The sequence below is a fragment of the Theropithecus gelada genome, chromosome 3, assembly GCF_003255815.1.
Source record: "Theropithecus gelada isolate Dixy chromosome 3, Tgel_1.0, whole genome shotgun sequence".
NCBI classification, from domain to species: Eukaryota; Metazoa; Chordata; class Mammalia; order Primates; family Cercopithecidae; genus Theropithecus; species Theropithecus gelada.
This window is the reverse complement of record NC_037670.1, coordinates 17,346,855-17,371,336: the sequence shown is the minus strand read 5'-3', so window position 1 is coordinate 17,371,336 and position 24,482 is coordinate 17,346,855. Positions and strand designations below refer to the sequence as shown.

Below are 24,482 nucleotides of genomic sequence, written 5' to 3'. Positions count from 1 at the left end.
ATTGTTCTACAATCTTTATAGTTTTGACTATTACATTTAAGTCTATGATCTATTTTGAATTAGTTCTATATTGGATGCAAAGAAAATGTCAAGGTTCTTACTTTTCTTGTTTTTTAAAAATATAATTTCCAATTGTTCTAGCACCATTTCTTGAAAAGATGATCTTTTCCTCATTAAGCTGCGTGGGAAACTTTGTCAAAATCACTTGTTCGTATGTGTGTGTTTTCAGGATGTCTGGGATTTGTTTTAATCCAGTGTGCTAAGACATGAGACACAGAAATGACTGTCATGAAGGAAGAAAGTGTTTGTACCCACAGCTCCCTGGAAACAGGAGCACGGCTGCCAGGCAGGGCCACATGGGAAGCACCGGGTAGGTTAAGAGGCAGAGGGAGCAAGGGGACAATGTGGGCAGGGAAAGTCTCACTGTGGTCTCCACGGGAGGAATGGGTGAGGCACGGAGAGCAGGCTTAGGAGTGGCAGTTTGAATCATTTCAGCAGGCCCTTGGGTGTAGAGTCTGTCCCTAGTTGTCTGGTGCCTGGCCTTGGGTGATTGGGGCAGGTGGGGAGTGGCCCCATGTGGGAGGAGGTGGCTGGGGTGTGGGCTCTGGGCTGGTGGGGAGTGGCCCCATGTGGGAGGAGGTGGCTGGGGTGTGGGCTCTGGGCTGGTGGGGAGTGGCCCCATGTGGGAGGAGGTGGCTGGGGTGTGGGCTCTGGGCAGGTGGGGAGTGGCCCCATGTGGGAGGAGGTGGCTGGGGTGTGGGCTCTGGGCAGGTGGGGAGTGGCCCCATGTGGGAGGAGGTGGCTGGGGTGTGGGTTTATATTTGAAAGGTGCGCTCCAGGGTGGGTTGTTCGCTGGTTCTAGGAATTGGCTAACGCTTGGAGGGCAGGGGTCAGCAAGGCCCTGGATGTCAAAGCATCAGATATTAAAAAGGAAAAACATGGTTAATACTGTGTGCGGACTATTTCTGGACTGTACTCTATTCCATGGGTCAATTTATTGATCTTTATAACCAGCTTTATAATAAATCTTGAAATCGGGCAGTATAAGCCCTCGCATTTTGTTCTCTTTTTCAGAGTTCTTTGGCTGGTTTATTTCCTTGGTATTTTCATACAAATTCTAGAATTAGATTAGTTCAGGTTTTGATTGGGGTTGCACTGAATTGATAGATCAACTTGTAGAGGTTGGTATCTTGTTAAAGGAAGTGCTTGGAGGAGACAGTGTCACTTTGTTCCTGAATTTAGGGGTAAGCATTCAGTTTTCACCGCTGTGTATACTGTGAGCTGTATGTTTCAACTGGAGGTCCTTATCAGGTTCAGAAAGAGTCCTTAAATTCCCAGGTTGCTGAGGATTTTTATCATGAGTTAATGCTGAATTTTGTCAAGTGTTTTCTCTGTATCAAGATGATCATATGGTGTTTCTTTTTTGTTTATATGGTGAATTACGTTGATTGTTTTAAAAAACAAGAGTAAGCCAGTTGCATTTCTGGGTTAAAACCCATTTTATCTGCATGTATTTATTTTATATTGTTGGATTTTTATATGCTAAAATTTAAGAATTTTGGCATCTATATTTCTGAGGAATATTGATGTATTTTCTTCTGTGTCTTTTTCTGATTTTGTAGCATGTTAATGCTTGCCTTATAGAATGAATTGGGAAGTATTCTCTCATCTTCAGTTTTCCAGATGAGTTAGTAAGAAATTGATATTATGTCTTTCTAGAATATTTTATAGAATTCACCTGCGAAGTCATCTCAGTCATTTCTTTTCTTTGTGGGAAGGTTTTATCTTGAATGCAGTTTCTTCAGTATATATATAGGATTATTTAATTCTCCTTGAGTGAGTTTCGATGATTTGATTCTTGTAAGAACTTGCTCCATCTAAGTTGGCAGATTTACTGACATGCAGAGTAGTTCATAGCATCCGCTTATTGTATTTATTTATTTATTGAAGTGAAATTCACTTAAAATGCAATTAGCCGTTTTAAAGTGTACAATTTGGTGCATTCAGAATGTTGTACAGCTAGTACCCAGTTTCAGACATTTTCAAAACTTTTTTGTTACCACAGAGGAATACCTCCCACCCATTAAGTAATCACTCCTGGTCTCCCCCTTTCCTTATGCCCTGGAAACCACTAACCTGCTTTTTGTCTCTGTGGACTTGCCTGTTCTAGATATTTCATCTGAAGAGATAATGCAATATATAACCTTTTACGTCTGGGTTCTTTGACTTAGCCCCGTTTGGAGGTTCATCTGTAACACGTGCCGTACTTCATTCCTTTTGATGTCTACAGAATACTCCATTGTGTGGCTATACCAAACGTGTTTATCCTTAATTCATCTGCTGATGGACATTTGGGTTGTTTCCCCGTGCTGGCTGTTGTGAATAGCACTGTTAGAAACAAGTATCTGCTTAAATGTGTATTTTTAATTCTTTTGGGTCTGTACCTAGGAGGGGAGTTGCTGTCCTATGGTGATTCTATGTTTAACTTTTTGTGGAACTGCCAGACTGTTTTCCACCCTAGCAGCACCATTTTTCATTTCCACCAGCACCATTTTTCATTTCTGCCAGCAATGTATGAGGTTGCCTGTTTCTCCAGGTCCTCATCAACACTTCCGTTAGACTTTTTTGATTATAGCCATTCTGGTGTGAAGTGGTATCACATTGTGGTTTGACCTTATTGTCTTTATAATATCTTTTGTGTCTGTATAATGTTCTATTTCTCATTCTTGATGTTAGTAATTTCGGCCTTCCCTCTTTTTTCTTGGGCAGTGCAGCTAGATGTTTATCAATATTGTTTGCCTTGTTAAAGAACCAACTTTCAGTTTCATTAATTTTCTGTATTTTTTACTTCTATTTATATATTTTTAGAGACAGAGGCTTGCTCTGTAACCTTGAACTCCTTGGCTCAAGTGATCTTCCTGCCTCCGCCTCTCGAGTAGCTAGGACTACAGGGATGTTCCACCATCTACCACGCCTGGCTAATGTAACAGAATTTTTTTCTGTAGAGAGTAGGTCTTGCTGTGTTGCCCAGGCTGGTCTCAAACTCCTGGCTTCAAGTGATCTTCCCACTTTAGTCTCCTGCAGAAGGATTTTTAAAATGGCTTTTCAGCTTATAGATTTCTATTCTTTATTTCCTTTCTTCTGCTTACTTTGCTCTGTTTTAGTAAGCTTAAGTAATGGATTTGAGACCTTTTATTCCCCTAATATAATCATTTAGTGCTATTAATCTCCCTCTTGGTACTGCTTTTACTGCCTCCCACATATTTTGATATGTAGTGTTTTCATTTTTATTCAGGTCAAAATGCTTTCTAATTTCCATTGTGTTTTTTTCTTTGACCCATATGTTATTTAGACATGTGCTATTTATTTTCCAAGTATTTGGAAGATTTCCCAAATACTTTTTTGTTCCTGATTTCTAATTTAATTGATTTCTAATTTAATTCCATTGTGGTCAGGAAGCATTTTTTTTTATTCCTTTAAAGTTTTATTGAAATTTTTCAAAATTTTCAGATTATTACCTTTGAAAATATCTCATGACCACTTGAAAAAAAGGCATATTCTGTTATAATTGTATGGAGTGTTCTATAAATGTCAGTTAAATAATGTTGGATGATAATGTTATTTGGGTCTCCTGTATCCCGTACTGATCTTCTGTGTAGGTTTTTACAAAATCACTTATTGAAACAGAAGTGTAGAAAGCTTCCATTATAATTGTGGATTTATCTGTCTGGTAGGGGGTTGCTTTATATATTTTTAAGCTCTTTATTAGGTGTGTGAACATTTAGGGTTATTATTTTCTCTTGATAAACTGACCCCTTAATTATTATATAATGCCCTTATTTACTTGTGGTAATATTATGTACCCTGAAATCTACTTTTTCTGATATTAATATGGTCACTCCAGCTTTTTTTTTATTAGCGTTAACATGGCACATTTTTCCCCATCCTTTTTTTTTAACCTATGTGTATGTTTATATTTAAAGTGGGTTTCTTACAAATAGCTTATTGTGTGGTCTTGTTTTTTTATCGAGTCTTAAAAAGTACATTTTAATTGGGATGTTTAGACCATTCGTATTTAATGTGATTATTGATATGGTTGGGTATAAAACTGTCTTTTTGCTATTGGATTTCAATTTTTCCCACTTGTTATTAGAGTCCCATTTCCTCTCATTCTTCCTTATTTTGGATTGAGTACTTTTTATGATAAGTTTTATTACCTTTACTAGTTTTGTTGCCCACACAATGGGTGGGTTCAATTGCTTGGCCACCAATAGTACAACAAGCTCAACCAAGGAGGATTTAACAAGTGAATCTAAAATTGCAACAAGTAAGGAGGACACCAGGGATAATTCTCCAAAGCAGCGCCTCCCTGAACGACGCTGAAAACACCATTTTTAAGCTCGTTAGCTGAATCATTGTGTGTAGAAGGTACAGTCAAGGCAGCACAGGCACAGTTGTCAGTCATGCTTCTACATACATCACAGGTGTATACACGATGGCAAATAAGCTCTTCTCTTATTTTAGTGGAGTTTTTAGTATGGTAATGAGGAGAGTTTGCCAAAGTTCATCTCCAACTGAGGCCTCTCTGGATCTAATTGGTTTTTGTTTTGCCAGCACTGGGCTTCTTCCTGGAACTTTTCTTAAACAACTCAAGATCCAACAGTTACAAGTGGATACTTTTACAGTGTATGCCTGAAAACCTGAGGACATTGGGTTGCAGCTTATTAGCTTTATCTCTGTGTTTTTAGAGGTTGCTTTAGGATTTGTTGTATATTTCCTTAACCTACCATAGTCATCTGCAAGTAATATCGTGCCAGTTCACATATGGTGTAAGAACATTACAAAAGTATACTCTCTCTTACTTCTGGCTATTACATTATGCCCTTATCACCTCACTTCGACATTGTCATAAACCCCACAATACATTGCCTTTTTTTTTTTTTTTTTGCTTTACATAGTCTATTATATTTGAAAACAATCTTAAAAAATTAAGAAAAAGAGGCTTTTATATTTTACATATTTTCTGTTTCAACGGTTTTCACTTCTTTTTGTAGATCCAGATTTCCTTCTGGTATTATTTTCCTTTTGTATTTTGTACTTCTTTTAATATTATTTGTAGTTCAGGTATGTTGGATAATGAGTTATTTTAGCTTTTGTTTGTTAGAAAAAGTCTTCTTTTTACTTTTATATTTGAAAGTTATTTTTTCTATGTTTTGTTTTCCAGGTTGGTAGCCTTGTCTTTCATTACTTTAGACATAGAATTCAATTGGCTTCTGACTTGCACTGCTTCTGAAAAGTTCTCTGTTCACCCTGTCTGTGCTTGTCTCTGTACATGGTTTCCTATTTTAAAAAATTATATTGTGTATATCTAAGGTACACAATATGATAAAATGCAGATAATAAAAACGTTCCTGCTAGTGAAGCAAATTAACATATCCATCATCTCACATAGGTATCCATTTTTTATTTGTTTTGTTTTTCTGTGGCAAGAGCAGCAAATGAGTAGATTTTTAGCTGCTCTTGCCATAATGTTTCTTTTTTTCTGGCTGCCTTTATACGATTTTTTTTTTAACATAATTTGATTATGACGTGCCTTGGTTTAGTTTGTTTATTTATTTATTTATTTATTTATTTACTTATTTCTGGTTGGGGATTGTTGACCTTTCTGAATCTATATATGGGCTTAAATTTTCATCCATTTTTGAAAACGTTTTGTAATTTTTTTTTGGTCTGTTTTAGAGACAAGGCCTCGTTCTGTCATCCAGGCTGGAGTGCAGTTGTGCAATCACAGTTCAGAGTAGACTTGAATTCCTGGGCTCAGGTGATCCTCCAACCTCAGTCTCCTGAGTAGCTGGACTATAGGTGTGTGCCACCATGCCTGGCTGATTTTTAAAAATGTTTTTGTATAGATGGAGTCTCACTATGTTATCCAGGCTGGTCTCAAACTCCTGGGCTCTCAAGGTGCTGGGATTACAGGCTTGAGCCACTCTGCCCTGCCTTTTGTCATTATTTTTTAAAATATGTTTTTGGCTTGTCTCATCCCCTGCTTCTGGGTCTCCAATTACACATACATTTTTGTCTTTTGGGAGTAGAGAATCTTTCTTTGTTTTATTTTAGGTAGTTTCTGCCTGCGCAGATTTTTCTGTCTGTACATTGACTGATCTTTTCTTTTGTGGTCTAATATGGTGTTAATCCCAGTCAGCATATTTTTAAAAATCTCAGATACATTTTTCATCTCTGCATGCTTGATTTGTGTGTTTTAAAAATACTTTTCTTGTCTGTCCTTAGCATTTTATGCTTTCCTGTATTGTCTTCTACATATACAATGTATTTATTTTTTGAGATGGAGGCTCGCTGTGTCGCCCAGGCTGGAGTGCAGTGGCACCATCTCGGCTCACTGCAAGCTCCACCTCCTGGGTTCATACCATTCTCCTTCCTCAGCCTCCCGAGTAGCTGGGACTACAGGCACCCACCGTCACGCCTGGCTAATTTTTTGTGTGTATTTTTAGTAGAGACGGGGTTTCACCGTGTTAGCCAGTATGGTCTCGATCTCCTGACCTTGTGATCCACCTGCCTCGGCCTCCCAAAGTGCTGGGATTACAGGCATGAGCCACTGCACGTGGCCTATTTATTTATTTATTCAAACGGAGTCTAGCTCCGTCGCCCAGGCTGCAGTGCAGTGGCATGATCTTGGCTCACTGCAGCCTCCACTTCCTGGGTTTAAGCAATTCTCCTGCTTCAGCCTCCCAAGTAGCTGGGATTACAGGCGATCACCACCATGCCTGGTTAATTTTTGTATTTTTAGTAGAGACGGGATTTCACCATGTTGCTTAGGCTGGTCTTGAACTCCTGACCTCAATGATCTGCCCGCCTCTATGTCCTAAAGTGCATAATAGCTATTTTAATGTCTTTGTGTACTAATGATCTCTGTGTGTATAATTCCTGGGTTTGTGTCTTACTGATCAACTAATCTCATTATGAGATATATTTTTGTGCTTCTTTGCATACCTACTCAGTTTTGGATGGATGAAAGACATTGTCAACTTTGTATTGTTGGACTCTGTATTCTTTTAAAATATTTTGAAGTATGTTTTGGAATGCATTTAAGTTACTTGGAAAGTTCAGATTTTTTGGCGGCTTGTTGCTGACTTTGTTAAGCGTCGCCTAGTATAGTACTGTGTCTGGAATTGGTGGGTTCTTGGCCTCGCTGACTTCAAGAATGAAACTGCGGACCCTCGTGGTGAGTGTTACAGTTCTTAAAGATGGTGTGTCCGGAGTTTGTTCCTTCTTCCCGGTGGGTTTGTGGTCTCGCTGGCTTCAGGAGTGAAGCTGCAGATCTTCGCGGTACAGCTCTTAAAGGCAGTGCGTCTGGAGTTGTTCATTCTTCCTGGTGGGTTCATGGTCTCGCTGGCTTCGGGAGTGAAGCTGCACACTTTGTGGTGAGTGTTACAGCTCATAAAGGCAGCGTGAACCCAAAGAGTGAGCAGCAGCAAGACTTATTACAAAGAACGAAAGAACAAAGCTTCCAACCTGTGGAAGGGGACCCCAGTGGATTGCCACTGCTGACTGGGGCAGCCTGCTTTTATTCCCTTATCTGACCCCACCCACATCCTGCTGATTGGTCCATTTTATAGAGAGCTGATTGGTCTATTTTACAGAGAGCTGATTGGTCTGTTTTGACAGCGTGCTGAACTAGACACAGAGTGCCCATTGGTGTGTTTACAATCCTTGAGCTAGACACAGAGTGCTAGACACAGTGCCTAGAGGGAAAAGTTCTCCAAGTCCCCACTATGTTAGCTAGATACAGAGTTAGCTAGATACAGAGTACCAGTTGGTGTATTTACAAACCTTGAGCTAGACATAGAGTGCTGATTGGTGTATTTAGGATCTTCTAGGTAGACATAAAAGTTCTCCAAGTCCCCATCCAGCTCAGGAGCCCAGCTGGCTTCACCTAGTGGATCCTGCACTGGGGCGGCAGGCAGAGCTGCCTGCCAGTCCCGAGCCACCACTGCACTCAGCCCTTGGGTGGTTGATGGGACCGGGTGCCATGGAGCAGGGGGCAGTACCCATCGGGAGGCTCTGCCTCGCAGGAGCCCATGGAGGGGAGGGAGAGGGGGTAGAGCTCAGACATGGTGGGACGCAGGTCCGGAGGCCTGCCCTGCTGGGAGGCAGCTAAGGCCCGCCCAGGGAGAATTTGAGTGCAGCGCTGGCGGGCTGGCACTGCTGGGGGACCTGGCACAACGTCCGCAGCTGCTGGTCCGTGTGCTAAGCCCCTCAGTGTCCTGGGCGGGGGTGCTGGCCGGCCGCTCTCTGTGTGCAGGGCCCACCGAGCCTGCGCCCCCCGCTGCTGGAACTCGCACTGGCCCCCAAGCGCCGCATGCAGCCCCGGTTCCCGCCGGTGCCTCTCCCTCCACACCTCCCTGCAAGCAGAGGGAGGAGGCTCTGGCCTCAGCCAGCCCAGAGAGGGGCTCCCACGGTGCCGTGGCAGGCTGAAGGGCTCCTCAAGCACTGCCAGAGTGGACTCCGAGGCCTGCCGAGGAGGCGCTGAGAGTGAGGGCTGCTAGCATATTGTCACCTCTCAGTACCCCAGCTTACTCTGCTGCCCATGCAGTCCTGTTACTGAGGCAATGCCCTTCCCAGTGCTCCACGTGGTGGTGTCCCCTGTACTGCAAGGTTCCTGCAGTCTAGTTGTTGGGAGTATGAACTCTTCCCAGAACTGTGTGAGCCATGGCTATTGTCCCTACTTTTTCTTTTTATCGGTTCTTCCCCCCGCCTCCGGTAGTTAACTCACTCACATGTGCCCGTTCATGTCCAGGCAGAGACTCTAGGGAATCCACCACAGACCTCTGGAATGTTTCTCTGTGCAGGGCATTCCTTTCTGGTACTCTGCCCTCTAATTCTAGCTTTTGCTCTGCTGTGGGGTCTTGAGTGCAGTGCATCCTGATGAGATGGTGCTGCAGGCCCAGCCCACCGACTTCCAGAGATGTCAGTTGCATCTCTCCCCTTTCCTCTCTGCCTTTGCCTCCCTGAATTCTCAACTCCGTCTCCAACTCCCCTGGCTTTGCCTGGATTCCCCCTTCCTGTGCTGTGGCCCCAGCACTTTCCGCAGGTTGTAGGCTGCGGCATTGGTGGGATGCATCCCATTTGCTTCCCTTCTCTGGGGATTGTTGTCCTGTGCTGCCTGCTGCTCCATGTCTGAACACCCTCATTTCATGTCTTTTGTCTGACTTTTAAGTGAGGTGGGAGAGTCACCCAGTCGCACTCTTTCTCTGTCACAGCTGACCATGGTCATCTGTCCAGGCTTTCTTATGTTTCTGTAGTCTTTGGGCATCACTGAACAGAGGCTGGCTGTCTGTAGGAGTCTCTGCGCGGTGTTTACCTGCTGATGCAATCTGCACAGGGAGAACACTTGGCCTGTGGTCCAGGTGAAGGCCCTTCAGGGGTGAGACTGTGGGTGTCCTGGGCCATACTGTCCCCTATCCTCTCCCTGCGTTCTTATCGTCCCCCATAGATTCAGAGGGATTTGAGAATCAGCTGTGCCCCAGACTTCAATCAGGCTGAGGACTGTGGGTCAAGGTTCAGGGACCCTGCGGCTCTAAGTCTTTATCAGTATTGTGTATGTTCCAGACTCAGTTTAGAATTGAATCACTTTTTATGGAATTCTTTCTCTGGGAAACTGTCTTTGACCTTCCCAATAACTGATTTATGAACATATCTTTTTAATAGATGACTTTGGTTTGATAAAATTTGGTGTCTAAGGTGAAAGATGATTGTGATTTCTGTCTCTCTTTGGAAAGCCTGTGATTTCCAATTTTAATTGTTTTTTCCTTCAACTGTTTACAGGACGGTCTACGAGAGAGAAGCTCCCCACGTGGTTCTGTGTGAGTAGTGCTTTTTATGATGCTGTCACAGGCGATATTTTTAGACTAAACGACTCTTTCTGTGTCAGCAGAGTGGAAGCCGTGTGTCTCTGCCTTCCCCCTGGATCCTGGTTTTATGTCTCATGAGGAACCTGCCTCAGGTCACACTACTGCCGAGAGCATGTAGTGTGAGTGACACGCATTTTCCGTTCTTGCTTCTGTAGAACCAAGATTTTCAAAGAGGCAGTTTCCTCTTTCTCTGGTAACCTTTCTTCACAGTTAACCTGACCATGTAGACCAGCAGGAGCTGGAGGGCCAGTTGTTAGCACTCTTGGAGCCTACTGCATGCCTTTGTTCTTGTGCCGACAGTGCCCCCTGCCCGATAGTGCCTGTGTGTGCGGTGGCCGTGATGGCACCACAATGCCTGAAGCCACACGGTGCGTGGGTGACATCTGTGGAAAGGACCTGGCACCGGCCAGCACACAGCAACACACACCTGTCTCAGACAATGCACTGTGGTCTCAATTCTAGTTTTGTAAAATTACCTTGAGATGACTCCTTTCAAAATTATCCTTAAGATGTCTTTCTTTTTCTAAAGCTTATAAATGTCATTTTCAAAACGTTTTCAGCAGGAACTTGCTGTATATTTGCAGTTTTGCGTGGAAAACTAATGTAGTCATGATGACTGCTGATGCTGGTGAAGTAGTACCAGCCACCCTGATTTGATAACTTCCATAGAATCACTCCCTTTATCCTCCCAGTGCCCCCCTGAGATAGGGATTGTTATTCCCTGAGGCTTGGCGAGGTGAAGTAACTCACTCAGGTTATCTTGGTGACAGTGGTGGGGCTGGGATTTGAGCCAAGTCTTCCAACTTCACAATAGTAGAATAAGAAGAGCTGCCTTGTTGATGTGATGTTGGTCGGAACTCCCAGTGTGTCTTGCCTTCCTCGTGTGCTTGATGGCAGCCCTGGGCTGCTGTGAGGTCCTGAGCACAGTGCATCCTGAGGAGACAGTGCTGCAGGCCCTGCCAACCGACTTCCAGAGATGTCAGCTGCAGCAGGGCAGCGCCCTGGTCAGAGAGATGGCATGGGGAGTTGGCAGGGGGAGCCCCTCGGAGAGATGGCTGGGGGGGGTTGGGGGCCCGTGCATGTAGGTGCTTGGGCTTGCAGGTGACTGGAACCCTGACTAATATCCTAAGAGGAGAGTTCTTACCAACAAATTACTTGAACAAATACTTCGTTTGTTCCTTCATTTGTTTAGCAGATGTTTACAGTGTGCCTGTGATGTCCCAGGCACACTGCCAGAATCCTGACATCCTTGCCGGGGACTCGAAAACATAAATCTAGTCAGTGAGTTCATTCTGTGGCATGTCAGGGGCTGACAGTGGCTGTGGAGGAAACAGGGAAGGGCAGGGTGTGGGAGTCCTCGTGCCATGTGAATAGGCCGTCAGGTCAGCCCTGAGACATGGGGCATCTGTGTGAGTCTTGCCAGAGATGCAGGTGTGAGCCCCTTGGTGCAGGAGGTAAGTAAGGGGCTGCAGGGCCAAGGGGGTTTTGAGCAGAAGCTCGGGTCTGACGTGCCTGGTGCATCCATGGAGCAGTGAGGAGGCTGCGGGGCAGGAGGTGAGAGTGCGGCTGGGGCACGTCAGGGGCCTCACAGGTCATCCCGAGGCTGCTCTCAGTCCGCATGGCATTGGGGGCTAAGGGGAGCCTACCAGCAGGGTGGGTGTTCTCAGTCCGCACGGCATTGGGGGCTAAGGGGAGCCTCTACCAGCAGGGTGGGTGTGGGAGTGTGGAGCCAGCCAGTCTCTTCTCCCTGCTAAGTTACTGTTGTGGCTTTAACTAAAGCTTCTGTAATACCTGCTTCTTAGAGGAATCCAAATCCCTGTTGCCTTGGGGCCAACTTCGTAATCTTACAAATTTGGATCTAATTTTCACCAAAATCTCAAGGGAAGAGCCGCTGGGACTCAGACAGATAAGCAACACCCGTTATGTGCTGTTCCCATTTTCTCTTTGACTTTGGCGTTGTCCATATTCTTCTTCTGAGCCTAACTGTAGGCTCTTCAGACTGAGCCTACAGTTCTGGAAATAAACCAGTGTGCTGGGGTGGGGCGAGCCCGACCTCCTGCAAGCTGTGCCCCGGCAGCCAGGCTGAGAGGCAGAGCAAGCAGTGCAGGTGGAACCATCGCCTGCTAGCATGTGGGTTCTGGAGGCTGCAGCAGGCAGATTCTGGAAATTCCCTGAGGCCTGTGTTCAGTACAGACAGGGAACTTTTATAGGCACCTGTGGCCTCTTCTGCTGGTGGGAAGGGAGGTGCTATGCGCACTGAGCTGGTTGGAACAGAAGGGCTCTCCTCTCGTGGGCTGTGTCGAGTGAGTCCTGCAACTTCCCCCTGTGGGATTCTGGGGTGCGGTGATGAAGCAGCGCAGAGCTCATCTGAGTGGATGTTTCCCAGGGGAGCCAGTAGTTTTGGAAGCACTTGGTTTTTCCGTTCCCATGTCTTGGAGAACTCTTCCCCCCTCCTGAGAGAGAGCGATGAACGTAGGCCTCATGGAGAAGCACAGGTGGGCCTTCCCTGGGCTGTGTGTGGTCTGTGCGGACCTCTGAGGGCCACTTCATTTTGCAGGTAGGGACCCATCTCCCGTAGCTGGTTAGTGCCAGAGCCCACTCCTAGCCCCATCGCGGGGCTGTTTTTCCGCTACAGCAAGATCGGGAAATAAGTATTAATGAACACTTTGTTGAAGATTTTTGTTTACTTTGAGGTCTTTTATTTCTTGTAATACTGAATTGGTTATATGCTTCTTAAAGTTTTTGTTTGTTTGTTTGTTTGTTTTCTTGAGACAGAGTCTCGCTCTGTTGCCCAGGCTGGAGTGCAGTGGTGCCATCTCGGCTCACTTCAAGCTCTGCCTCTCATGTTCACACCGTTGCCATTCTCCTACCTCAGCCTTCTGAGTAGCTGGGACTACAGACGCCCGCCACCAGACTGGCTAATTTTTTGTATTTTTGGTAGAGATGGGGTTTCACTGTGTTAGCCGGGATGGTCTCGATCACCAAGAAATTGAGAAAGAAGATGACAGAACTTTGAAAGTTGAAAGGCAAATGGACAAACAGAGCAGATCTGAACCTAGAAAGCTGCAAGGTGCATGTGAGTGTGAGTGTGTGTGGTGTGTGTGTAGTGTGCGTGTGTGTGCATGTGTATTTACCCATGCAGGTCTGTGTGTATACGTGCGTGTGTATGTGTGTGCAGGTGTGTATATAGGTGCGCACACACGTGTGTGTGTGGAAGGTGTGTGCGTGTGTGGTGTGTGTGCATCTGTTGTATGTGTGTGTGTTGAGGGGACTGGGAAGTGAGTTTCTTGTGTTGCAGACCGTGCCCCCACGTCTTCGGAATGGCGTTACTGTGCGGCTGAACATGGGGAGGCAGTAGAGGTAGTGTTGACATAGGAAGGCTGTGGAAAACCTGTCTGAGAAGGAGTCAGCCTCTCAGCCCTCTCCTACCCAGTCTAGTTCCGCCCTGGAAGGTGACCTGGGAGCCTGCCGTGTGTTGGGGGACTGTCCTAAACGGAAAGCAGGGCACAGGATAGCTTCACCCCAGCCCCTCCTTATTTGGCCCCAGAACACTGGGAACCTAGGAACAGATGCAGGAGGGAGGGAAAGGAGCCACTGGGTGGGTGAGGAAGCTGGACGCTGGGGCCTTGGAGCGTGGCTCCAAGAAAGGCTTGGAGGGTGATGTCAGGATGAGTGGGTCTGCAGTGGTCAGCCCCATGGCTAGGAGTTTGGAAAGAAATCAACCTAAGTTCATAGAGCACCAAGCAAAGCAGTCGGGAGACCCTGATTCCCTGCGAGAAACAGAAACATTGTGCAAGAAGGGAGCTGCAGCATCAGGTGTAGGTACCAGGTGCACAGCTGGCGAGGGGAGTCCTGGAGAGTGGGGAGGAGGGCGAGGTAGGGGCTCAGGAGAGTTGGTGCTCATCTTTTGTAGCAGGAAGCTAACAGCTGATACATAAAATTGTAAGATCACGAATAGCAAATGCAAACTCAGTGATTAGAAATATGGAGATAAAGAAATGCCACAGGAGGCTAAGAGCTCACGGAAAGATTGTGATGTGGGGGACAAGGGAGGGGCACGGCCACTGCTTTTCATAAGCTTTATCGAATTATTTGCTTTTAAAAACTGTATATTTATAGTTTTATTGAAAATAAAAAATTTTAAAGGTTATATGGGCAAATACTGTTTTGTAAAAAGTTGATGAACCTCAGGCCCTGAGCTCCCTTGCTTGCCCTGCTCCTGCCAGGTCAGACTTCCACTGCCCTTGCCCTCTGGTCCTCTCCACTGCACAGGCCCAGCCTCTGGCTTGGTGAATCTGAGGCAGAGCTTTCTACTCAGGTTGCTTGAGCTCTGCAGCGTTAGGCCTGGTGAGCGCCTCTTGCCCAGTGCTCCAGGGGCTGTGGGGAAATTTCAGTCCAGACTGTCTGCGTCAGGCATGCAGGACACACTTCCGTGCCCTGCTTTTTAACTGAATAGTATTCTGCAAAGTGTTCGACCTTACCTAGTTTGAAAACATTATTTTTAGAAGGTTGCATGGTTTCCCATGTATGGATCTAGGTATCATTTATTGGATTATTCCCTTTTTGTTTATTGTTTTTCTGATTTCCACTAATATCCATAATACAAGGCAAACATTCTTGTGCATAAATCCACAGCAGCTTCCTCTCTTTTGTAGGCAGTGTTCACACCTACAGAATTCCTGGGTCAGAGGACATGGACATTTAAAAGAGGCATAATGTGTAATTGCCAGGCTGATCTCAAAAGTGCAAGTTTGTACTGGAACAAGCTGTACCAGAGCACCTGTGCTGTTGTATCCTGACACACCAGGTGTGCTGCATACGTCTCCATCTCAAAATGCAGAAGCGAACTGAACACACATGGCTTTAGCTCTTTAACAATAATGTCGTTTTCCCCGTGCTCATAAGCACTCTTGCGTTATTGAAGATACTCTGCTTTTATGTTGGTGGGAGGAATTTTCCCCAGTTGAGTCGTGCACCTTTTCGTCTCATCTGTAGCATTTTGGGTGGCTCCCTCAGTATTTTCCCTTGTGATGTCATCTTCTATTGTGTTTACATTTAGAAAATCCTTTTCTTGGGATTTAGTTAGGTGTATGTTCTTAGATCTAAGTTAGTTCTCTTATATTGGAAACACCATTTATTAAAAAATACTTCATTTTTCTAATGATTCATGCTGCAACTTCTGTTATGTATGTGTACCACATATGAAAATATTGTGTATTTTAGTGTCTGTTTCTGAATTCTCTAATTGACCTCTTTGTTGTAGTGCTGGTACACTGTTTTAATTATTTTAGTTTCATGGTATATTTCCATATCTGATAAAGGTAACCAATATTTCAAAAAACATTTTGGTGGTTCTTGGCTACCTACTTTCTAATGAACTTTAGAATGATTTTCAAGTTTAAAAAGTTAATCATATTGAGGTTTCTTTTCAAATGGATCAGATCTGTAATTTAAATTATAAACATGATATTTTAACAATATTTAAATAGTTTCCTATATAGAAAAGGAATTCCTCTTTCCATTTATTCTGTTATTAGCCTTCAGTTACATTTCATAGCTTTCTTGCTATAGGTTTTATCTTTCAAATTCTTTTCCAACTAATTTGTGTTATTTGGTTATTGTAATTGGGACTTTTCCCATTGCATTTATCAAATATTTAACATTATATAGGAAAACTATCAGTTTTTATATATTTGAATGTGGTCATGTGTTAAAATGGTTTTATTTGCAAGAGGGTTTTCGGGTGAAATTTGACTTATTTTTACCTTGACCCAAATGCATTCACCATGAAGTTTGCTTGCCGTAGCTATCTGGTAAATATTCTTCATTAAGCTACAGAAGTTTTCTTTTATTCCTATTTATTAAGTCATGTGTTTTTTAAAATCGAAAATGAAAGCTGCATTTCACTAAATGTGTTCATTGCTACTATTTAGGCGGTCATGTGATTCCTGCTTTTGTCTCTCAATGGAGTGAATTCTGTTCCTGACATTCCAGGTGTTGATTCTTGGAATAAATACTGTTAAGCCATAGCTCTTCCAATTATAATATGCTCCCAGTATCTTACTGGGACTAGAATAAGGGTTAATAATAGGGTTAGGGCTAGAGTTAAGGCTAGCGTAAGGGTTGGGGTTACTGTTAGTGTTCAAGTTATTGTAAAGGTTAGGATTAGGGTTAGTGTTAGGGTTATCGTGAGGGTTATGGCTAGGGTGATATTGCTCTATAAGGTTCTTTTTTTTCTAATTTTTATATGATTTTGGTAATATATAGCTTGCTTTCATAACATGATTTGAGAATCTTCCCATGTTTTTCTATCCTTTATTTAAATAACAAATTTTCCTGTCCTCTGTTTAGAAATGCAAATGTTATCAGCCTTTGATAGAATTCTACCTTTGATAGAATTCATCTATCAAAGCCGCTAAGCCTGGAGTCTATTTTGGAGACTGATTTTTTAGTGTCTATATAATTTCTTCCATGGTTATTGATTTTATACACATTTTCTTATACACCAATGGTTTTTTCTTAGGAAATAGTCAATTTTAAGCAAGTTTTTAGGTATATAGGTAAAAATGTATATATGTTATATATACACACACGTATGTATGTAATATATATGTTGTGTTCTTGTCATTTTCAGTCTTTTAAAATTTTAAATTTAATTTTTATTTTTATTATTATTTTTTTAGAAACAGAGCCACACTCTGTTGGATGTTGATCTCAGCTCACCGCAGCCTTGAACTACTGGGCTCAAGCGATCCTTCCACCTCAGTCTCCCAAGTAGCTGGGACTACAGGCATGTGCCAACACATCTAGCTAATTTAAAAATTTATTTTAGGGACTGGGGTCTTGCTTAGATACTCAAGCTGGTCTCAAACTTCTTGGCCTCAAGCGATCTTCCTGCCATGGCCTCCCAAAGTGCTAGGATTACAGGTGTAGGCCACCATGCCGGGCCTAGTTTTTCAGTCATTTTATCTGTTACTGTGTTCCCTTTATTTCAAATACTTATTTCAGCATTTTAGTCACATTTGTCTAATTTTTTCTCCAAAATAGCTTTCAGTTATATTGATCATTTATAATTTTACTATTAATTTCTCATTTTAGCGTACATTATAATAATTCTCTTTTTCTTCAAGTTAATGCTATTATTTTAATAGTTTCCTGAGTGCTTCTTTAAACATTTTCATTTATTTTCCAGCTAATGCATTTGACTCTCAATCTTCTTCTAAGACACTTTTAACTCTGTTCTACTGGCTTTATATGTACTGACCTGTTGTCGCTCATGTTTTTATTCTTTAATTTAAAAGATTAATTTCTTGGTAGTCCTGTCTAGGAGGACTATTCTTTTGTTGTTAGGTTTCTACTTTTTAAGTATCATGTTTGCCCTCTGTTGGTCAGAGAGGAACTGGGCCCTTTGTGATTGTGGGTGTTTTGTAGGAGATGGCTGTGGGGCTTGGGGATGGAAGAGTGGCGCCCACTGTGGGCATGTCACAGGCTGTCACAGAGCAACAGGGTGCAGTGTGAGCAGTGGAGAAGGTGCCCAGAGGGACCCCATGGGGTTGTATGCTGCCTGTGGTCCTGGGAGATGGAGTGATCGCATTGGAAGAAAAACAGTCTGGCGTTTGCGAGGAGCAGACAGACTTCTGTGTGAGACCCGTAGGAGACGTGCCATGGAGGCTTTTGGAATCCCAGCTCACAGCTGAGGGGACGGTGTGGGGCATACAGAGAGCCATGTGCCAAGAGGAAGAGTTGAACCCAGGGGAAAGGGTAAGCCGCGGAAACACAGAGCTTCCCAGACCCACCAGCTTTATTTCATAAGGTCAGATGCTCTTGTTGACATCACCGTTCCAGGATGGGAGGGCTGGGCTCTGTGAGGCTCTCCCTGGCCTGGGCTCTGGGTGGCCTGCCATTGTTGGTGTGTGATTTCTGTCTCTTGCTATGTTGTCATGACTGCAGAGTTGGAAGGAACCCAGGTGCACCTCGTGTGTTCTAGCTTGTGGATACAACAGGGGGCAACTTCATTTTAAGAATTGGAGGCCCAAGTTATGCTGACTTGTATCATGGTATCTGAGACCAGGTGTGTCTAACATATGCCAGGCGACCCTCTCTGCAGAGGAGGTGGGCAACGCATTCTCCTGCTGGGCAGCCTTGGGCTCAGCCAAAGCTCTGTCTTCACAGACAAGGGGAGGAGAGGACAGGGGAAGAGCTTCTGCCTCCATAGGCAAGGATGAGGACATAGGAGGCACTGAATAGTGGCCAGGAGAGGAGTGAGTGAGGACCTGGGGTCACCCACGCTTCAGAGTGAGGCACACTTGCAAGAGTGTTGGCGTTGTGTGATGGCAGACATAGTGCCCACACGGTATTGTGTCAGCATCACTGGATCAGTCCATTTTCGTCCATTTTCATACTGCTATGAAGATATACCCTAGACTGGGTAATTTATAAAGAAAAAGAGGTTTAGTGGACTCAGTTCCGCATGGCTCGGGAGGCCTCACAATCATGGCCAAAGGGAAAGGAGGATCAAAGGTGCATCTTACATGGTGGCAGGCAAGAGAGCGTGTGCAAGGGAACTGCCTTTTTATAAAACCATCATTTCTGGTGAGACTCACTCACTGCCATGAGAACAGCATGAGAAAAACCCACCCCCATGATTCAATCACCTCCCACCGGGTCCCGCCCACAACATGTGGGGATTATGGGACCTACAGTTCAAGATGAGATTTGGGTACAGAAACAGCCAAGCCTTATCAATTGCAAAGCCCACCGGGCATCCTTATTCTAAGAGGAGCACAGGCTGGGGGGTGAGTTATGGGCCTGCTGAATCTCCTGGATTCTAGCCAGCACAAACCCTGGCATTCATGGGCGCTGCTGCGGTGATGCAGCAGGGCTGTTCTGGCCCTCCCAGCCAAGACCCAGGGCCTGCGGGGATGGGCGGCACTATTTCACTGTGGAAATGTGGGCCCCAGAACTAGGAGGGCCAGGGAAGACCTGGAGGTCTTGGCCGGCTGGGGCAGGGCGTTTTCACATGCTCTGTCACAGAGGCTGAGGTCTTGCCCTTCCTCCGCTCCTCGCCAGCCAGCAGAAGCTCTGCAGCCTCAGCGAATCTCAGGTTCTTTATTTGGAAATGGTGTAGCCACCTCTCGAGGGAGGACAGACTGCCATGGGCCCATCGGAGGTCTCATGGCACTGGTGCCCTTCTTTCCTTCCTCCTCTGAGTTTTCTCCTTGGCTAGGTAGCGTTCCTTCTGGACCTTCTCCGCTTTGCTTTTTTCCCTCTCACAGGGATTTGGAGAGTGCTGCCCTCCCGGAGGTTGAGATCAGATTGCAGCCTGGCATGGAGGGATGATCATTTTTCGTGATGACTCATCCCTCCTCCGTGCCGTGCTGCCAGGCTGTCTGGCGACCCTGCGTGCAGAGACAGTGATGGATCTGGAGAGCCGTTGTTGCTGGTCCGTGGTGGCCGGGGATGGCATGTCAGATGGAGAAGAATTTCCTCTGTGTGCACATTTAGACAGGTGGGAGTCAGCATTTCTGTGTGCTTTTATTTTACAAAGGCACCATCCGTTCATTGGAGATACAGCCTGTCTACACTTGCTTGTCAGCGTGCATGGTGAGCCGCGTCCATCCCGGTCTCCTGCTCCTCCCAGGCCTCCGTCGTCTTCCTCTGGATCTGTGGTGACACTTGACAGCTTGCTTCATTCTGTGTAGCGTTCATGCCTTTGTGCCGTAGGCCCTGTACGAATTGTGTCACAGAGGCCACCCTATCTTTGGCGACGAAGGGCAGTCAGTGATAGAGCTAGGTTGAGGCTTTCGGTGTGGGTGTGAGCTTTACTCCAAGTGCTCTGGCCATTTTGCTTTTCTGAGGTACAGGCTGAGCTACAGCCCTACAGCTTTGTTCCCTTGGTAGTGAGTAAATGGGTTTGACTTTACCCACCTGTTTCCCAGCCTCTGCCTTCGCAGCAAACCCAAGATGGGACTCCTCTGAACACGGCTGCATCCACGTGTACCTTCTTTGCTGAGCTTGTGCCTCTGGCCACATCCAGCAGGGCTGGTTGCAGTTGGGGGCAGCTGTTGTTAGAAGCACAGCAGTGAGCTGTTGTCATCGTTCCCTTGTGTTAAGCTGGCAGAGTCTGAGCATAAGTCCTGGGAAGAGAAGTGTCCGGTTAGGGACCCAGCTGGGCTGGTGGAGCAGGACTAGCCTGAGAATCCAGAGACTGTGTTCTGCTTCCGTCCCCGCTCCCAGATCACCACGTGACCTCGGCTGGGTTCCTTCCCTCTCTGTGCTGCTTTTCCATCTGTGAGACTGGGTTTCCTGACCTGTTCCTGCCCTGACCCTTGGGGGAAGGTTGCTTCAGCTTTTACAAAGAGGGCAAGAACCACCAATGTCTTTCTAGGAACAAACATATGACCTGTGAGAAGATGGTTTCCTTAATCATTACTATATTTGCTGCAAAGATTCCTCACTTAATTCCTGTAATTCTCCAAAACCTTGGAGAATTAACCCTTTTTATCAGTAAAGAAACAGAAACTAAAGATGAGTCAGCATTGGAGCAGAGTCCAGCCCATGGTTCCCCCTTTTCAGAACCTTCTCTCCTTCACTTTATTACTATTAGATTGTAAGAAGTTCAGATCTCAAGTACTCATGGTCAAATTACCACCCAGAGTCACGGATATTTTACTTGTTCACCAGCATTTAATGAGAGTGCCTGTGTGAGCACCCCTCAGTCACGCTGCATCACCAGGAAGCACTTTTTCTTTGTTCCAGCTTGAGAAGGGAGGAAAGCACAGCAGATGAGAGCTGAAAGATGGCGTTGGACTTGGCACAGGGATGGTCGAGAGGTCCTGAGTCACTTTGAGAAGGTGCAGAGGAAGCCAGATTGCGCCAGCTTGAGGAGTGAGGGAGAGGGAGGGGTGGAGATGGCTGTGTGAAATGTTTGACTCGGAAAACTTGGGGCCTAGAAGGGAGGTGTTTGGGTTGCATCTTTAGTATTAGCTACTTGGTTATGTTTAAAGCCTGCAAATGAGTTAGTAGAGAAACTTTGAAAATTGAGAGACAGAGAGCACGTGGGTGCTGCTAGACATTGGTCCCTGAGGAGTCAAGAGAGTTATTTGGAGGGTGGAGAGGTGCTGTTTCCTGGGCATAGGGGTGTCCTCTCATTACCACAGCACCATTTTACAAAACCCATCTTAATGCTACACCCCAGTATTTCCAGTTCCCTCAGTAATGTCTTTTATATTGTTTTCCCTGCAGCACAGGATGTGGTCTGGGATCAGGTGTTGGCACCTACTTGTGTGTCTGTCGTCTCTGTCAATCAGGAACATTTTCCACAGCCTTTCTGCCACTTTCATGACATTGACGTTTTGAAGAATAGTCTCTTTTAATAAGTAGACGTTTCCTCCTTTGGGGCGTGTCCGGGGACTCCTGTGATAGGATTTGGTGGTGCACGCTTGGCTGGTGCCTGCCTCCATGGGATTGTGCTCCCTCAGGGCCTCACCTCGCCAGGTGCAGAGCAACCCTCTGCCCCACCTTGGGGTGTGAGGTTGCTGACTCACTGCAGAGCTGTTTGGCTTCTCCTGACTTTGGTTACCACTCATGACTAATAAACCATCTGCAGGAAGCCCCTGGAAGACCATGCGGAAATCCTACATCTCGTGACATTTCCCCTGGACTTAGCCGTGGTTGGTTTCTGCCTAGACCTGTCTTTACTGTGATGGCTGTAAGTGGCGCTTGTGCAGCTCCCGTGCAGACTTAGCTATCTGCTGGGAGCAGGCCCCTCCCTTCTTCCCCATTTGCTTATCTGTTCATCGCTTACCAACTTCTTGTCCTGGACTCCTGTGTCTTAATTCACCGCTGTCCTTGAGGATTTTGTGCTCAAATTCTCCTAGATTTGATCAGTGGGAGCCCACCAGACCAGTTCCCGGTTCCTTCCCTCTTTAGTTCCCAGCTTCCTTTCTCTTCCTGCTACCATCTGCCTCATTTAAAGAAACAGTTTCCTAACTTTTCCATATAATGTTTCAGGTCCATCTTGTACCTAACCTACCCAGCCCTGGAGTCCACCAGATAGATGTTTGAAGGGCTCTAGTTTTTGTAGTGTGAAAATGTTACCAAGGAACAATATCTGGGTATGAGATAGGCTTATTGCTGTCAGGTGTCTTTGCTTCTAACACTGTTAGGGTTCAGAGCTGGGGAGTACGTGCATGTACACATACACACCTCTGTGTAAATATACATGCATGTACGTGTGTGTGTGTGTGTGTATGCACATATACATGCATATATCTGCGTGTATAAAACAGACGAGTCCCACAATGTCCTTTCTCTTCCTGTTATCCCCACGCCTTGTACATGACAGTGATGTTCCAAGGTGGTCTCTCACCAGCTCCTGGAGCTGCACATCTCTTCCCAGTTCTGTGTTTAGTGACATTATGGCAGTAGGTTGGCAATCGCCCACAGTGGGAGGATTTGCACATGGAAGGAAACTGGCAAACACTACAGGCTGGGTCTTCCCTCCCACCCCAGGAGCTGTTTGTTAAACGTTTGCTGGCATACCTCTAGGCAAACACATTTTTACAATTAGCCCTCCATATGTATGTTTTCTGTTTCTCTTCTTTCTCACCTAAAATGTACATAATGTATCTTGCTACATATGTTCTCTTTTTACTATTTTTATTGTAAATGAATATAACATTACATTTGCTATTTTAGCTGTTTTTAAGTGTATAATTCAGTGGCATTAATTACATTCACAGTGCCATGCCACCATCTACATCTCCCTTTTTGTACTTTGTGTTTTCTATTAAACAGCATCCCTGGAGTCGCCCCGTACCAGGGCGGAGTGATCATCCTCATTCTTCCTTTTGCTTCCTCTGCTGCCCAGTGCTGCATCCTCGTTTGGGTTTCGTGATGGTGGGATGATGACGTAGTTTATGATATTTTGCAGTTACACACAGTGCAGTGGTGAATAGCCTTGTGCATTTGTATTTGTGTGACTGTATCTCCTGGAAAGGCCTTAGCGGTGTGATAGTTGGGTTCGGTGGCAATGCTCAGTGCTCCTACTTCAGTTAGACAGTTGCAAATCCCCGTCAAGGGGTGGCCACCGCCCTCACCACCCACAGCCACACCATGGGGTCTGTTCTTCAGCTCATGAATTTTTGCCAAAGTGATGCCTGAACAGTGTAGCTCAGTGTAGTTTTAATTTGCATTTCTCTTCTTGTGAGTGAAGTAGAACATCTTTTCATATGTTTAAGGACATTTTTATATCTCTTTTCATGTATTTTATACATTTTTCTACGCAGTTTTTGGTCTTTTTTGTCCCCTCAATTTAAACGTTTATTTATTTATTGGTATCTTAGGGATATTATTTATTTTACTGTGGAATATATTGCAAATATTTTCTTCCATTTAGTATTTCTGTCAAATTTTTTCATGTCATTTTGCTGTGCCAAGGATTTTTTAATTTTTATAGTCAAATTTATCTGTCTTTTATCTAGATTTTTAATTCACAATTAGAAAGCCTTTTCTACACCCAGAGTAAAGAGGAAATCACTCATGTTTTATTCTAGTACTTGTGTAGTTTAATTTTTTATTAGTTTATTTTCATGAATTTTTCAATTGTTGATTTTTTTCTATGGGATGTTTTTCTGCTTCATTAATTTATGTTTTTATTTCTTCCTTTTGTTTTTTTCCAGTTCATGTTTCTGTTCTTTTTCAAATTTATATTGGATGTTTGCTCATTGATATTCAGCTTTTTAAAAATGTAGATAAGCATTTAAAGTTGTACATTTCCCTCAAAGTATGTTGCAGTGCATAGATTTAGATATATAGTACTTTTATTATCGTTAACTTATAAATGTTATTTTGTTTCTTCTGTGACTCCTTTTTTGGCTTATGAGTTACTTAGAAGTATTTCTCAATTCCAAATACACAGAGCTTTAAAATCCATGTAAAAATATACGTTTATATATAAATAATTTTAAGTGTTTTAGTTTCTAAGTTCACTGCGTTGTGGACCAGGTGATCTTTGTGTTTGTAGTCAAAGGGCAGCTCCCATATGGTCACGTATCATAAATGGCCTGTGTATCTGAGAGTGGAATCTATTCTACAATTTTGAATATACGCTTTCTGTATATGGCCATTAAGTGAAGCTTAATAATCTTGTCTTCTCTGTCCTCATAGATATTTTTCTCTGTGGCACCCTCCTGTAATCTCAGCATTTTGGGAGGCTGAAGGTGAGAGGGTTGCTTGAGGCCAGGAGTTCGAGACAAACCTAGGCAACATAGCAACCCTGTCTCTCCAAAAATTAAAAAAAAAAAAAAAAAAAATTAGCTGAGCATGGTGGTGTGCACCTGTAGTCCTAGCTGCTCAAGAGCTCAAGAAGATCCTTGAGCCCAGGAGGGTCGAGGCTGTAGTGAGCTATGATCGTACCACTGCATGACAGCCTGGGTGACAGAGCAAGACCCCGTCTCCAAAAAATAAAAAAAAGAAAAGAAAAATGTTTCTCCAACTGATACATCAGCCACTATGACAGTTGTGTTCACATATGCTGGTATGATTGGATTA

At 44.5% G+C, this 24,482-nt stretch overlaps 1 protein-coding gene across 5 annotated transcripts in view; it reads left to right on the top strand.

Moving 5' to 3' along the window:
* PCBP3 (poly(rC) binding protein 3) overlaps positions 1-24,482 on the top strand; it is a 279,224-nt gene that overhangs the window by 85,399 nt on the left and 169,343 nt on the right. For 2 of the 5 annotated variants that reach the window (XM_025378988.1, XM_025378989.1), the window contains one exon: positions 9,844-9,881. The exons of 1 other annotated variant lie outside the window; for it this stretch is intronic. The gene's annotated coding sequence lies outside the window, so the exon portion shown is untranslated. Of the gene's footprint in view, positions 1-9,843; positions 9,882-19,311; positions 19,438-20,687; positions 20,783-24,482 lie in introns of those variants that run through there. 2 more of the 5 variants (XM_025378991.1, XM_025378994.1) reach the window with 2 other exon arrangements.